Genomic DNA, 13,251 nt, shown 5'->3' with positions numbered 1-13,251 from the left:
CTAATAGCATCTTATTGCCTTTTACGCGCAATGAAATCTGTTTCAAATACACAATAAAATCTGGTTCGAATCCCGGATGGGACTCAACCCAACAAAAGTACTAGAATCTGTACTTTTACCAAGAAAGTGTACTCCCAAACATAACATATGTTACATTTGACCGCTTTCTAAATGACATTGTGCATTCATAGCTTTCGGCCGTGGGAGTCAATTTACACTTATCAGAGGGTTTCACAAAGTCCCTGGTCTAGACTACCAGTTATCTGACTTCCATTTTCGTGGAAGCCGCGGTGGCTGAGCGGGTTAGGCGTCTGATTTTGTGTGCTGGCGATTAAGTGCCTGACTCTGAGGGTGTGGGTTTGAATCCTGGATGGGACTTAACACAACAAAAGTACTAGAATCTGTACTTTACTAAGAAAGTGTAATTCCAAATATAACATATGTTACGAAATCCCGAATAACGAGACTTTCTCTTGCTTTGATGGGTTTCTTTCAGATTATGCTATTTATGTCAAAACCATTTATGGTGAGTATTATGCCATCTGTATTGCAAGACAAGACAAGCCTATGTACGTGTGGTGCTTCACGCAACACAGTCGTTGTTTGATTAGCCATGTCCTGTAGTCCTAATCCTGAACCAAAAACAACTGAGTTATGCTGAGACGATCTTGAACGTACTGTTACAACTAAGACAAATAATTCTGGAACGTTTGACTTAAATTGTTCCCCCAACGCAAGCCATGAACAATTACCTGAATGAAGAAAAGGAATAATTAGAAATTGCGTCGTTCAACATTATATTATTTTTTCTCAGGATTCAGTGACCTTTGTCTGAAATGCTGTTATTTCAAGTTTTGTGTGTATCACTGTCTGGAGTGGTATCAATCGATTTTACACAGTAAATAACAGCCACGACACCATTTCATCGTTTTACACAGTACATATAAGCCACGAAACCACTTCTCTCCTAAACAGTGTTGACTGTACGATTTCAGCTATATCCTGATTATGTGTTATGAAGCACTATATCAAATAGTGTTTGTGACAGGTGTCCTCGAAAAGGTGGGCGTATCCTGCTCGAGTTGCACACTGAAATATATATTTACTACTATTCGCCCAATTCGTAATGATGCTTTCATTCGATGATATCAGTCTTTGAATCTCAGCAGCTAATGAGCCGTTATATTAGTGTATCCCTCGGAGTAGTCTAGATATGATTAGCCAGTGTGACGGCGATCATGGAACATGTCAATCAAGGGACGCTCATTTCCATACAGCCTTCCTGTTTGTGAGTGAACAAATAATCGTGATTAATGTGATCCGTTGAATTTTTAAATTGATTAATTAAACCAACAAAAACCACATTTTGACATTAATTCCAATATTACATCAAAAGAAGGAAAGGATTTCATGTCATGTTCAGAAAACCAGTAATGCATGCTTCAAATGTATGCTGGAAACAGTAAAATCCCTGACAATATCCACAAAGATGTCAAAGCCTTGTTACCAAATCTTTTCTAAATTTAACAGTTGCAAATTTGAGACATTACAATTAGTTTAAGTGAATAATCCTTCTCGACTCACAATATTATTGGAACAAGAAAATGCGTAGACTTGGTAGTTTCAGGTTAAGCAATATTGGCTTTGTTTGATTTGAGAGCGCTCTAGTTACAGTCTGGGACGGAGATACGTGTCAGGTTGCATTGACACATTGCCGTGGCGCTGTCCTTCAATTATGTCATAGATTGGAAACTCGTTACACATAACAGGAGGGATACCATCATACCCACATGATGGATGATGATGGATGGCAATGTGCCACAAACAAAATGACAGATAATGAACATGGGTTCCAAGACCAAAGATGACGTTCAATTATAAAACATGGAGTCAGGATTTTGTGATTGGGTCGGAAAATGCAGATTTAAGGCTCCAGGAGATGACACATATGACATTGTTGCAAATGTAGCGGCAGTTTGTAAACTAGCTTAAAAAGGGACGAACTTTTATGTGTTGTAATAAATATGGTGAGTTTATGATAATGGTCTGTAACTTCCTTCATGAAAATGTAGAAAGTTAAAATGAAGCCATATAATACCGCAATGCCGCGTACGGCAAGGCACATCAAAGCGACCGTAGAGAATCCAAATGCTTGGTACGTTATACCATTATTAAAATTGGATGGGGAATTTCTCTGTTTTCATGAAACAAACACGCGTGTTCATAATTTTTACAGGATAGAGGTGATTCCTTTCAGTGTGTTTATTATCATTTATGACATTGTCAGCAACAAAAAAGGTAAATTTATGTGCATATTAAGTACAGGAAGGATCAAATGCATTAGGATATTAAACGCATTAGGATAGCAAGTTTCCAGATTCCAGTAGGCGTAAAAGGTAAAATAGCTGTGAATTGTATGACTAGATCACTGAAAATCAGTGATGACACCAGGTGTTTGCTTAAAGGGTACACAAACAACGTTTTGTCCATCATTGGAAGTCTCAGTTTTTGAATATATATTCATTCACGTCGACAACAACATATATATTATAAGCATTTGCAGTAAATGTATAGATGCAGATAGTCTCACGGTCATTACAAAAGTGTCTTTCCAATCATTCCCCGTATTTCGTCTCTGGCAAGAACATTGTCGTAATAGAAAATGGTATGAAATGCGTATATATACGTCTATGTAGATAATTGAGATTTTCATCTTGAGTAGACATGCTTGACATGGGTTTGGTCTTAGAAATCAATACCAGTTTCACAGAATGTTGGTCGTAAGGTTCCTTATAGGAACGCAGCGTAATTCACCAGTGCTTATGTCCTCATTAATGTTGATGCCAGTGATACAGAAATATATGTCTGCAGCTCTGTCGAGGAGACTCTCATCTAGATGCCATTTAGAGGAAGGAAAAATCCATTTTTCCATAAGACGCGTAACAAATTTAAAAGCCGTTTTGTGTATCAGAGATTTGTGTTATAAAATAGGCAGTTGAAAGGTGAGACGGAATATTTCGACTCTTTGTGACAATCGCCTAATTGTGCCATGTCACACATCCAACTTCACGGTAATGCATTGCATTTTCAAATCCAAATATGTATTGTTCCACAGGGACCTGGATGTGGTTTGTTTTAGGTGGTACTGATCTAAAACGCTGTTCATCTCAAACGAGTGGGCATCTTAAATGCTTCAAGGCAAGACGTTCGATCCGTTAAGATCTAAGTGTTTTTATGCAACTGAATGTTAAAAGGCCAATTATCATAATCAACAATTTGTGACAGTGTGTCTTCTTTGGCGTCAGAGATGTGAACGACATCAGTGGGGATGAATAATAAACGGAAATAACGAAACTTGCCTTATAACACCTTGTTCAATTATTTTCACAACGCAAATCATCGGCACCGTTGATTTTGTCATGGACAAGAAACTTTAGGTGTTCGTCATCTTTGTATGGCCAAGGCATATCAGAACGTAAGTCAGTGCGCTGAACTTTATGGTCGTCATGTGGTATTATCCAATTTCATTATCCAAACTGGTCGATAACTGATTTCTCCTCACAGATACCACACTGACAATTATCATAGTGGGACACATGGTAACAAAAAAAGTTCAAACTAACATCTTGACAGTGAAAAATCGACGCCACGCAAATTAGAATACGCTTACTTACTGACAGCTTAAACTAGCAGTGTCATATGAGCGAAATTGGGAGAGGTCTCGTTTATGTAACAATATCTACATTGCCAAATCCATCTGTGGGTATATTTTGGTACAAATACTTTGATACATTATTTAAGCTAAGGAATTGTCATCAATTGCTTGGTCCCGTCTATGTGCCAGGAACGTATGCACACACTCAGTTTGGAATCCACGATTTTCCCAAATTGTGTTACCGAGTGTTCACCAAAGAGGTATAAGTCTAAGACAAGCTGGGTCATGCCTGAAATAGTTCAAAGCGGCAGTTTAACCTATTTAATCTCACTCATTAATTGTCGTTCCGTTTACTGGGAAGAACACTTTCGTGGAGACATCCTCCATCTGCATAAACTCTTTGAGCGTGATTGTTTCTTCGTGGCTCTGTGTTAATGAGATATAAAAATGTAGCGTCTGTTAAAGACTTGTCGAACAAGTAGCAAATCGTAAAAGTAGAAACATTTAAGTGAGTCGTGATACTTAATTTGTATGAGTAAAGCCTTTCGATGATTTCAATAAAACAATTTTGCTTAAGCAGATTCCATTGCACAATTCTGGGTATGTTCGGACCGTGTGTCAGTGAAGCACTATTCAATAGTGATGACGATAGGTGTTCGCGGAGAGGTTAAAGAATCCTGAGCCACCTATCAAACATAGATTCAAAGGCAAGTCAATTATTCATCCGGGCATGAGAACTCATTGTATCTGACAAAATAGGAAATTCTATAACACTGTGGTCATTGTTGTGTCATGTTTAGAAATGTTTACCCTAACACTTAGTGCATGTGAAAGTTCGATCTGACAGTTTTGAACAATAGTTTTAGTGCACTCTTTGAAAGACTCTGAAAGTAGAAAGAGCACGATAGACATTATCCGAGAAGTTGTGAAACACAGAAACCAAAGGCTGCAGCTTCTGGAATGTTGCTCATCACAAGGGAAGGGAAGTTGATTATTTCATAGTTGAAGTCATTCTTCGTATACATTTGTTATGATTTCCTTTCATTACCCTGCCTTCTTATGCATAATACATCTAATACATATTAAACGGATAAGGCGGCTTTAGTCTTCACGGTGACTTCTAGTTAAGGTAGGATAAATATGTGCAAGGAAATTGGTCGATATTGCAGAAAATCAAATCACCGATATTCCTGAAGTTTAGAAATCCTCATGAACACATTCTTTTGATTTTGACAATCCAGTAAGGAACTGATCAAAAGGGTAGGAAGCGTAACTGGAACCATTGCATGCCTATTTCTTGCCTCTATGAATAATTCCATAATTTTATATGTTACAACAAGGACGTCAAACATTTCATATATTGTTTTAGATAAGATTTGCAAATTGCACGGAACTTTCGATGATACAGATGTAACTATATCTATTTTCTATTTTACCTATCCGAACGTACGTTTAGATGTATATGTACATAGAAACAGATCAGCACAATTTGGTACCAATGCGGATGCCTACTTCTTGGCTGAATATCTTCACCCTAAAGCTTCCCCAGATGAGTAAATACAAAAAATCACAAAAGGGGTAAATTCAAAGAAATCCTTTATGTTTTAAGAATCTACATACCAGTCGACTCAAATACTTTCTGCGAGTATGACAAAAGCTGCACAAAGGAATATGATTCATTTCTGAGACATGAAGTAGGTGGTACATCTGCTGGACGTCATGATGCGTCTCTCTCTCTCTCTCTCTCTCTCTCTCTCTCTCTCTCTCTCTCTCTCTCTCTCTCTCTCTCTCTCTCTCTCTCTCTCTCTCTCTCTCTCTCTCTCTTCTCTTTTGAATTCAGTACTGAACATGTAATCATTTTCTTAGTCAAAAGTTCAAGACAAGACAAAAGTTTGATAGTACTGATGCTTGCATGGCAGATTTTTCTCCTCAGTTAACATACTGGTTTTATATATCGTCATTAATTGTGTGTGATGGATCAGTAACACTCAGCCAAAGGATATTAACTACCGACCAACATGAATTCCTAAAAAAAATACCTCGTGCCTCTTCACTACAATGTTTATAAGCTGGTTATCTGGAACGCAGTTCCCCGAAAACAGGTGTATAATGTCAAATTAAGTCACTTCACATTCATCATGATCCTATGAGATATTGACGATGTGAAACAAGATGTTATCTATCACACGCTAATGGTGAATAATGTCGCCAAAACAATTTGATTGCCACTGCTTAGTTTTTACACAGTAGAAAAGCAACGTTATTCATGGACCCGTTGATGTAAACAGGAGCTAAACAACATTTTAATTGGGACAGGGGTGTTCCTCTAGCAATTAACAGACAAAAATGAAACTGACAAATAGAGTAAATGAATTTCCTTGGTGCCATAGGCAAACAATAAGTAAAATGCTCCAAGGAGGTGCAGCGTACAAGTAAGTCATTCGCTGCTGTTTCTTCTTGACATGATACAGTGTTGGAAAGATGATAACTAAATGAGCTTTGGAACCATGGTCTGAGAAGGTGATGCTTAAGTGTGTCGTTTCCAAAACCCTTTAATGGTTATAAAGGGGAATTCCGTTTAGCATTCTTACCACGACGTCACTGAAGAATTAAATTACCGTTTTTACTTAGATTGTTATGCAAATTTGAATAATAGGATAACATTTTTCTGGGAGATTAAATTACATGTAATGTGGATTTCTGAAAAGTTTAATGAAATGATACCATCCGTTCCTTTGTTTTTTGTCTGCGATTGAATTATAAATTTAAAAAAGCCAAATCACTTATTTGCCCATGAATGTGTTATCTCGAGATTGATCACGTGTTTTTTCATGAAAATGAACGATCCTTTGCATGCATGTCAGAGATGTTGTCCATCTCTGTACACATCTATCTTGTCATCTTGGCCTTTGCACACGGGACGCAGATCATGTTAAGGCAACTGTCACGCCCACTGGTGATCAATAATCATTGATATCGCTCGTCTGATCAGCCAGAGTCAATTTGTCGGTAACCTGTTTAACCCCGGACACTGGTGTGTATCAACAGTTTCTTGTCGAGGTATCGACCAAAGGCTAGAGTCGTCCTGCGGTTGCTCGCACGATCGTGAGAGTGTTTGCAAACGTATCGATGGACTCCGACCAAGATAGTGTCAGAAAAACGTCCTGTGTTTAAAACATTCCATTGTGAACATATCCTATTTAGACGGTCTTTTGGCAAGATCACACTGTGGGTCACATTTCTGTTTGAGAAGATCTTAGGCACTCTTGAAGATAGTTAACAAAATTTAAACTTTCTTAACAAATTGTTTTAATATTTGAGAAACTATGTTTCTGAAGGAACAAATATCGCTGACTTAAAGTATCTACCTAATGTACTGCTTGTGACATTGTACGCACAATAAAGTACCTGAAACTAAGGCACTGGAAACACCACTATTTACCTGTTCACCTTTTGGTGAAGGAAGTAGGATGAAGAGGGTAGGGCATCGGATAACATGTCACAGAATTACATGTGAATGGAACCATGCCATTTATGGATGGAAACAAGTTCACTGATTCCTTACCTCTATGATGCCTGTTTGTTCATTTGTGTTTTTGCGAACACCTTATATCTTCATTAATTGTTTGTTAACACAGGCGTATGATTTGTTTGTTTGTTGTTTAACGCCGCACTCAGCAATATTCCGTCAATATGGCGGTGGTTTGTAAACAACCGAATCTGGACCAGAAAATCCAGTGATCAACATCATGAGCATCGATCTACGCAATTGTCATACGATAATCCGACTTGTTAGTCGCCTCATACAACAAGCATGGGTTGCTGAATACCAATTCTAACCCAGACAGGCGTGTAAAAAATAGTGGTAGTAGAAATTACTTTCCTTTTAGCGCTTAGTTTTCATCTGTTCTTCATTCAGTTTGTATCTGCATACAAGTTTACATAGCGTTGGTACTTGTACATTTGAAATGATCTTCTTTCTTCAATAATTGGTTTTGTGCTTATTTGCGAACTGTAAGTAGGACCTAAATATAATTTCCCAAATAATACCTGACCATATACGCATTGATAACTCTTGCTTACGACGCTTGTGTGCCCGCGCGGTGTTGTTGGCTCTCGTTGAGCTTTGGAAATATTGACGCTTCGAACTACGGCTTACAAGAAAGGGAATAAGGCGGGCGACTTCTAACGGAAAAGTCCACGAGATCGAAAGTAAGCAAGGAGTCTCTCTCGGATGATTAGTAATTCTGGAAACGCCTTGTGCAATGATCAAATTATGCTATTTTCTGATGAGACGAATTGGAGATGGAAACTTTCATTTATTTCTCCTTGTTACTAACGATTGCTTCGAAAGTAGATGTCCAAATTGCACTTGATTTGTGCGCAATTATAGAGAACAGCTGTTGTGTTAATTACGTATGTCATCGTTCCTTTCAATATATTTTAATACTTAGCAAAAGGAAAATGGACATAAAACAGGTGGCTAATGAAGCAAAATTATTCAATATTATGATGTACAAGACAACTAACGTGACGTCACCGAATAGCGTGATCACGCTGCCTTAAGCAGATTTAAACTTATGGTCTGTCAGTATGTCCTTCAAGATGTGGCGCCTTGTTTATGACAGAAAAAGTTCACGTACCTACATGAATTCTAATTTTAAAGATATAAATATAATCTAGAGCAATGTATCACTGTCAACTTTCGCTTCATGTCTACTCATAGTTGAACATAGTTTGGTAATCAATTGTGAATAGAGATCGTTCCAGGGACTACATGTCAGTCGCGTTATAGAACATTTCCATAGGATTGAACACGTTTTTTTTATAAGATATTTTATATATTTTAACTTGAAAAGCTGTATAATTTTAAAACATCATTTCACTGGACATATGACACTTAACGTGGTGACAATCATTATATAAATACACAATGCCATTTAGTAAGGTGTCAAATGTAACATACGTGGTCAAGTGGTCAAGTGTAATCCCAACTATAACATATGTGACAATCGATATAGTTACATCCCTGTTCTCGAAAGTTCGGACATGAAAGCAATATTTTTCTTGTAACTAAAACATTCTTGATTTCCTCATTGATAAAATCGCTGATGATATTTGAGGGAAATTTTGGAATAAGCAAGAAGTAGGCAGGCCCGTGGGAACTATTTACTCTCCCCCTCCTTGGTGATCAGTTTCTTCATACAAATAAATCGGAAAGCCTGCCCGGAATGGCAGAATTAAAATAACATGAGAGTTGGCATCAAAGTTTGGGTTCATCTTCAGGTAGATCGGTGACCTGATATCGATTGTCAGTACTCAAATATCCAATTAACTGATTCACATGAACTAGTGAGGTGAGGTGAAATTGGGTTTTACGTCGTACTTGAGAATATTTCGCTCATATGACGACGTGCATGCGTGTGTATGTGTATGTGCGGCTGCTTGTACTAGCCCAGACTTAAGCTGGTTTTATAGTGCTAGCCCACTGAGATACCATGCCGCAGTGAAGCATGAATACCCCACTCAGACACATTATACTGACTCCAAGCCGACCAGTCCTTGTTGTACCCATTAATGCCGAGCGCCAGACAGAGACCAACAAGTACCATATTTTAACGTCTTTTGGTATGACGCGACCGGGGATCGAACCCACGACCTTCCGCTCTCCGGGCGGACGCTCTAACCACTACACCACGGAGGCGGTCACATGAACTTGTAATAAAACAGACCAGTGAGACCATATTCTATTATCTATTTAGTTCATGATCCATAAAAAATTCGGAGTGACAACAACTTTTCCCAAGACTATATAACGACAGGGATGCTTGCAAAATGGTCAGATTATCATGACAAGGCAAACAACAACCAGGAAAGGACATCTGGGCACAGTGACACGTAATTAGCCTACTGACCAAGCCTGATCACCCGATCCTTCTAGGACGGCCCATACAAATGTTATGTAGTGGCACTTCAACATCTATCTTTAATGTGACATATGCAGCATAACAATACATATGGAGTGACCGCAGTAAGGTTTCACGAAGCTTTTTGACAAAGGTCGAACGATAACGGTAAAGGATGAAACCATTATATTACGCTGCTCGTAAAGAAATCAGTATCTTCGGGGTAATGTGTGACCAAGAGGATACTCCATCACTCCTGTCATTATAGTAATGTTAATAAATTATAGATTATATAGGGCCTGCTATCCAGAGACCTCCTGCGCAAGAGCGGTCCGTCATTGGTTCTTTACAAGATGGTCTTTAATTGATGAAGTCGTCAGATCTTCTGACATTATAAAATACCTGACTCACACATTTGGCAATGTTGTGACGTAATCATACATATTTTATAATATAATGACTGAAATGAATCATGCATCCCGATATGGCAAAACCGATTACGTCGCCTTCACGTGGAAGGTTTACATCAAAACGTAACAGTGTATAAGTTATTTTGAAGTTACCCGACTGTGATCTTGTTTCAGGCTGGGAGATCAAAGGTCAAGATATGAAAGAGTTTGAGAAGGTGATCGACTCGTTAAGCTGGCTGCTGTGGTGTCCTACTGGATGTTCCCAAACACGTTACTGATACCATTCTTTTCAAATCCATACAGAAGACTCTACATAGCTGCTAAACCAATAGAAATCAGAAGGAATTACTTTGAAGAATACACAAGAAACAAAAGGACTTCCCCAGTACCAACTGCTCAAGATTAAGCTGCTATATCACTGTGTTCGTTGCACTGATGTTCTGTGTTCTTATTGTTGCATCACCCTGTTGAGAGGAGAGGAAATAAACAGTTTGTAACTGGAACTCTGTTCTTTGTTTTTTGAGTAAGTGTTTAGGTTCAGCGCCGTTACCAATTTGTTTTATATGTCTTGGCGTGACAGCATAACGTGTAGAGAAAGCCAGAACTGGCTAGATCGTCGATCTTCACCTGCTGGGGTATGTTTGGCGAACTCAGACCTTTCGGAATCTAGATGCGAACCTGCACAGCGCGAATGCAGCATCATATGTATTTTGTCCATACTATGAATTAATACCTATCGCAAAAAGCGACAAAAACCTTTTCATAATCCAAAGACGTATCTGCTGTAAAACATCGACTTTACGATTGAAATTACAAATAAGGCGTTTTCATGTATAAAAATAAGAAAAGTTTCAACAGTATTCAACCCCACCGGTGGCACACTTCACATACACATGCAAGGTCACGTCAAGCACTGAAACATTTGGTACAAGTCAAAATCCAGACTTACATCGAATATCTTCGGTTCGGGATTAATGAACACTCATTTGGTTACCTTTCAAGATACATAGTACAGACACAAATATTGTTACAAGCTACCCGTTGGGATTTTGCAATTGACCATTACAACATAGATGTGTACATTCATGTGCAGAAATCCTGCCACTTCTCATGGAAACAAACAATACAGCAACGGCATTGTAACTATGTGAGTAAATTACAGTGAGGCTGCAACATAGGCCATATTGTCTGTTAAAATGAAGGAAGGTTCCATCACACACAGCAATGGTCTCCATGAAACGGCTTGCTCGATTTTGTCCGGGTAACCTTGACCACTAATGTCAATTGCCTACGTTCTGCTTTGCTTTACTCCAACAAGATGGAGTGAGTGAGTGAGTTTGGTTTTACGCCGCTTGTAGCAATATTTCAGCAACATCAAGGCGGGGGACACCAGAAATGGGCTTCACACATTGTACCCAAGTGGGGAATCCAACCCGGGTCTTCGGCGTGACGAGCCAACACTTTACCCACTAGGCTACCTCACTGCCCCTCTCCAACAAGATCACGCAGGAGTAGGGTTCTTAGACCTAGTGTATTCGGGTCAATAGAACATAACACGTGTGAGAACTTGCTTTGGCATATACCTATAAAAGTAACATCAACACAATGTATATTACCAGTTATAAACAATGACTGATGATAACTGCCTACTTAAAAATACGGGTTATTACCGATGTTATTCAAAGCTAAAAATATACTCACTTCGGTTACAGGCCATTTCTTACATTACATTTCCAAATGAGAATCGTTATGACCATCACAATCGTTATTCAGACATACATACAGCTGATATAAGAGTAACACCTATATGTACACTGCAGAAATATATGTGTCCAGTATGGAATCACTCAAAGTAGGAATGACCGGACCTTGCCACAAAGGTGCGGTGGGGTAGCTTAGTGGTTAAAGCGTTCACGTTTAGTTCGATCCCCCACATGGGTATAATGTGTGAAGCCCATTTCTGATGTCTACCTTCCTCATATTGCTGGAATATTACTAAGAGCGGCGTAACACTTAACTCATTTACTCGCACCTTGCCACAGATCATCAAGCCTTGAATATCCGACAGAACAGATCCCAGTTTGTAACTGGCAAAACTGACTGACTGACTGACTGAGTTTGGTTTTACGCCGCTTTTAGCAATATTCAAGCAACATCACGGCGGGAAAACCAGAAATGGGCTTCACACATTGTACCCATGTGGGGAATCGAACCCGGGTCTTCGGCGTGACGAGCCAACGCTTTAACCATTAGGCTACCCCACCGCCCTAACTGGCAAAACAGTGTTGTTGGTTAATCCGCTATCTACAACAGCGAGAATGAATAAAGTCATATTTTATTGAACCACCATTGGTCAAGGCTCATTACAGCCATTTTGTAGATGAGTGAGTTTCAGTATAATACAATTTCAGTTACATCCCGACCATGTTACAGAGAGACAGCAAGAATTTGCTTCAACTAGGTTAAACATTCCGTCCAGAATATGAGGTACAAATGGTACAAATTACACCTTGCAAAAACACAAATAACGAATCGAAATAAGCTGCCCATTATTTGTGTAACACAAGGACATTCATCTGTTCGCTTGCTTCACGGGGCGGTGGGGTAGCCTCGTGGTTAAAGCGTTGGCTCGTCACGCCGATGACCCGGGTTCGAATCCCCACATGGGTACAATGTGTGAAGCCCATTTCTGGTGTCCCCCGCCTTGATGTTGCTGGAATATTGCTAAAAGCTGCGTAAAACCAAAACTCAGTCAGTCAGTCAGTCGCTAGCTTCACGGAAGCTGCACGATGGCAGCCATTGCGACGATGATGCCTAGTATATGATTGCTTCTTAGTAGTGTGTGACGTCAAATGTGGTTGACAACAGTGACGTGTTTGTTTAACGGTTTCACGTGCATCCTTTCTAACGAGCGACATAAACTACACACCATTGATTCTTTAATTTTAATCAGAGGTCAAATCCCCACTTCTGTGCTATTGCGAGTTTCAGCATAGAGTTGATTATTCTCCAAACAATTGGATAACATAATTTGAAACGGTTATGAAATCTTTTTTTCGTCGTTGTATTTCTATGAAGGTTATGCGTTCAATATACAAAGCGATAAAGGATAAATAATACATTTACTAGACTTTGACAATTTAATTTTGTTCCATTTTTTAAATACATTTTACTGTAATGGAATAAGCGACATTTAAGTAGGCAATGAAATTGATCCTCTGTTAGTTGGGTATCAAATAATTCAAAGCAGCCTGAATTTCATTTCTAATGGTTTAAAGTG

At 38.9% G+C, this 13,251-nt stretch overlaps 1 protein-coding gene across 1 annotated transcript in view; it reads left to right on the top strand.

The window, feature by feature from the left end:
• Positions 1 to 10,474, top strand: part of LOC124255524 (cerebral peptide 1-like) — a 47,140-nt gene extending 36,666 nt beyond the window's left edge. Inside the window, exon 3 of the mRNA XM_046689461.1 lies at positions 10,146 to 10,474. The gene's annotated coding sequence lies outside the window, so the exon portion shown is untranslated. The remainder of the gene's footprint in view (positions 1 to 10,145) is intronic.
• Positions 10,475 to 13,251: the final 2,777 nt, after the last annotated feature.

The sequence above is a fragment of the Haliotis rubra genome, unplaced genomic scaffold (genome assembly GCF_003918875.1).
Source record: "Haliotis rubra isolate DU_JTF1 unplaced genomic scaffold, ASM391887v1 Scf601, whole genome shotgun sequence".
NCBI lineage: Eukaryota > Metazoa > Mollusca > Gastropoda > Lepetellida > Haliotidae > Haliotis > Haliotis rubra.
This window is presented reverse-complemented; position numbering and strand designations above follow the sequence as displayed.